This window comes from Triticum dicoccoides, chromosome 3B (assembly GCF_002162155.2).
Source record: "Triticum dicoccoides isolate Atlit2015 ecotype Zavitan chromosome 3B, WEW_v2.0, whole genome shotgun sequence".
In the NCBI taxonomy this organism is placed as follows: domain Eukaryota; kingdom Viridiplantae; phylum Streptophyta; class Magnoliopsida; order Poales; family Poaceae; genus Triticum; species Triticum dicoccoides.
In genome coordinates this window covers 58,350,039-58,353,895 of record NC_041385.1, presented here as the reverse complement: position 1 = coordinate 58,353,895, position 3,857 = coordinate 58,350,039, and the positions used below count along the sequence as shown (strand labels likewise).

Genomic DNA, 3,857 nt, shown 5'->3' with positions numbered 1-3,857 from the left:
AAATACATAAAAGGGAAAATAGGAAATTACTGTGCATCTGGGCCCTAGTGACCACATAGCAGTTTCGGCCCAACCCACACCCCACTTGCCCCCCCCATCTCCAGCTACAGAAGCAGGGGTGGGCGTGGCTCTCATCCATCGGCGCCATTGCCGGTGATGCACACGCGCCGACCATCTGCCGTCTCCCCCGGGGCTATAAGGCAGCCCCGACACCCTCCTCTCTCCCTTGACGAACCCTAGATCGAGCCTGACCCCCCTGGACCTCACATCTCTCTCTCTCCCCTCGCTCCCTCTCTGCTTTCCCCTCGCCCAAGCACCACCATGGCACCACCGCCGTAATGCACGCGGCCCCCGTCACCACCTCGCCTTGCCTCCGCGCCAAGAAGGACCGCCTCGACCTCCTCTTCCTCCCCAACGAATCACCCGAGCAGGAGCGCCTCTGCATCGTCCCCTACGTCGCCGTCTTCAACCATGGACACTGCACGCCGTCGCCGATTCCGTCGCCATCGACCCTCACCGAGCCCACTGCCGTCCCCTACAGGCTCCCGGTGAGCCGCGCGTTCCCTCCCCCTTTTCCCCTCTGCTCTCGTTTTCAATCATCACCGTAGTCGCCGCCAGACGTAGCCCCGGTCGACGCGCTCACTGACCCGTCACCATGCCGCCGTGCGTGCTTGCCCGCGCGTGGCTGTTCCCCCCCCCTCCGCCGAGCCCATCGTTTTGCTGCCGCCCCTGCTGAACCGCTGCTACTCGCGCCGCCTGACTGAAGCCCCTACCGGCCGTGCCTCACTGCGCCTCTCCACTCGCCCCGCAGCTGCGTGCTGCTGGTGGTGCCGCTACGCCCGCCTCCGCCCGGCCACGCCCTGACGCCGTCCTCGTCGCTCCACGGCGTCCGGGGCTCCTGTCGCTGGCCACGGTCCCCCCCTCCACTCTGCGCTGGCCGGTGGCCTCGCCGGAGGCCGTGCCCCGCCGCGGAGCCCGAGCCCCCTGGTGCCGTGCATGCCCAGGTCCGGCCTCCACGGGCACCCACCTACTAACCCTCTCGCCCAGCGCCCGCTAGGCCAGCCAGGGCCATTAATCAAGGGGCTCCACGGCCCTTTTTCTAAAAAAAGATACAAAAAATGTATTATAAAAATAATTATGACTAATTAATTAATTAATCAATCAAGTAACTTAATTAAAGTTTGTTTAGTTAACTTAACCTGCTAATTAAACTACCTAATTTGTAATTAGTCAAATGAGTCTATGACAGGGGGCCCCACCCCCTGTTGACCAGTCAAATGTTGACTGGTCAACCGGGACCCCCTGGTCCACGCGTAAGCTACTGGGTACACTGTTGTGTACACTGTGACGGGTGCGCCTAGCATTTTAGCATTTATTTTCGTATTAAAATTAATTTCAGAATATATTTAAAACTTTGAAAAATTAATAGAAATTAAACCGTAGCTCGGATGAAAAAGTTTTCTACAAGAAAGTTACTCAGAATTTCGAGACAAATCTGAAGACGCAGTCCGTTCGCCCTCCACACGTCCCTATCATAGCAAACGTCAAACCTTTCCCCTCCGGTTCATTTGTCTGACAGACGTCCGGAACCGGGAAAACTTTCCCGGACGTTTCCCCCTTCGCTAGTATCGCCTAGCGCTGCGTTAGAACACGTCTAGCTCTATCTGTTGTCCTGTTATGCACTTGCCTGCTATGTATTTACTGTTTCTTCCCCCTCTTCTCTCCGGTAGACCCCGAGACCGATGCCGATGCCCCTGTGATCGACTACGTCGACGACGACCCTCCTTCTTGTCTGAGCAACCAGGCAAGCCCCCTCTTTGATCATCTCGATATCGCCCATTCTATTCTCTCATGCTTGCATTAGATTTTGCTACTGTTATTGTTTGCTCCTATTCTGATGCATAGCCTGCTTTTGTACCTGTTATTGTTACCTACCTACTTATCCTAAACTGCTTAGTATAGGTTGGTTAGTGACCCATCAGTGACCCCCACCTTGTCCTTGTTGCCCCTGCTTCATCATCGACGCCTCGATCGACATGATCGACGACCAGAGCTCGACACCTCACATCACATCACGCCCCTTTAGTTGCTCGACTCTGCAGAGCTACTATCGAGTGCCGAGGGTGATCCCTCATAACGCACTCCTGATGATAATTCTGTAGTGTAGCTATTAGGTCGTGGTCATCGAGGGTGATTTCCTCTTTCACCATTCCCGATACGGCTCTGTCGTTCAACACCTCAAGTGTGAACCTCGAGGGTGGTCCCTCTTACGTTCACCTTGATGATTACATTGAGTGGAATCCACCGGGGGTGATTCCTCGGGTTTTCCCCTTGATGTCTGGACACACGGTTACAATGACTTTACTTGAGACCTTGGTGAAAGTCGGGCGGGCCCAGAGAGCACCCGCAAGATCATGATGTGGCACGACCGGGCATTCTGAGCCCTTGTCGTAAGTCCATGAGACGGGGCGATGGGGTCACTTTCGATTGTGAGTCTATGCTCGTCTCCGCAAGCTAATAATACACTATAGTTTGGGTATTTGTTCTGAGTTGGCCTCTGGCCTTTACGCACTAACCACTAGATATGGGCCTCGACGTCGCAGTATCAACCGAAGCTTTGTCAGACGTCCAGTTCAGCAGTGCGGCACGGTTAGATCGTGCTGGCCATCCGAGGCGGTGCTTGTATCCACCCTGCGCGCAACGACCCAGAGTGCTGCGGGCGATGGGCCCAAGACCCCGGAGTGCTTAGGATGTAGACCGGCGGGGACCTCTCTGCTGAGCCTAGGTCGGGCTGCGACGTGTTGATCTTCCGAGGGCGGGCATTGACCCTAGAAAGGTGTGTCCGACCAGAGTGATCAAGCGTGTTGGGTAACGTGGTGCACCCCTGCAGGGAAGTTATATATTCGAATACCGTGTCCACGGTAATGGACGTTCAGACTTATATCCTGATCTTATACAACTACAAATGGATACTTAAGATATGTGGCTCCGGGATTGCTTTCTCGCAGGGAGTTGAGGAAGGATCTCTGGGCATTAATGTTACAACATGCGTGTTAATTATAAACTGCTATTCTTTACTCTTCTACATGCTGCAAGATGCTCGGAGCTTCGTGAAGATGCTAGTCTTCGATAGGCTAGGCCTTCCCCCTCTATTCTGGCTTTCTGCAGTTCAGTCCACAGATACAGCCTTCCATTTGATACCAATGCATACTTAGTATAGATCTGATGCTTGCGAGTACTTTGGATGAGTACTAAAAGTTGCTTTGCTACCCCCCCTTCCCCCCTTCTTTCTGTTGGGGAATGTAGTAATTTCAAAAATTTCCTACGCACACGCAAGATCATGGTGATGCATAGCAACGAGAGGGGAGAGTGTAATCTACATACCCTTGTAGACCGTAAGCGGAAGCGTTAGCACAACGCGGTTGATGTAATTGTACGTCTTCACGGCCCGACCGATCAAGCACAGAAACTACGGCACCTCCGAGTTCTAGCACACGTTCAGCTCGATGACGTCCCTCGAACTCCGATCCAGCCGAGTGTCGAGGGAGAATTCCATCAGCACGACGGCGTGGTGACGATCTTGATGTTCTACCGTCGCAGGGCTTCGCCTAAGCACCGCTATGATATTATCGAGGTGGACTATGGTGGAGGGGGGCACCGCACACGGCTAAGAAACGATCCGTAGATCAACTTGTGTGTCTATGGGGTGCCCCCTGCCCCCGTATATAAAGGAGGGAGGGGGGAGGCCGGCCGGCCCTTGTTGGGCGCGCCAGGAGGAGGAGTCCTCCTCCTAGTAGGAGTAGGACTCCTCCTTTCCTACTCCTACTAGGAGGGGAAGGAAGGGGGAGAGGAGGGGA

The 3,857-nt window shown here is 54.5% G+C and overlaps 1 pseudogene; it reads left to right on the top strand.

The window, feature by feature from the left end:
- Positions 1-338: 338 nt before the first annotated feature.
- The window catches only part of LOC119279270, a 104,928-nt pseudogene continuing 101,409 nt past the window's right edge, over positions 339-3,857 (top strand).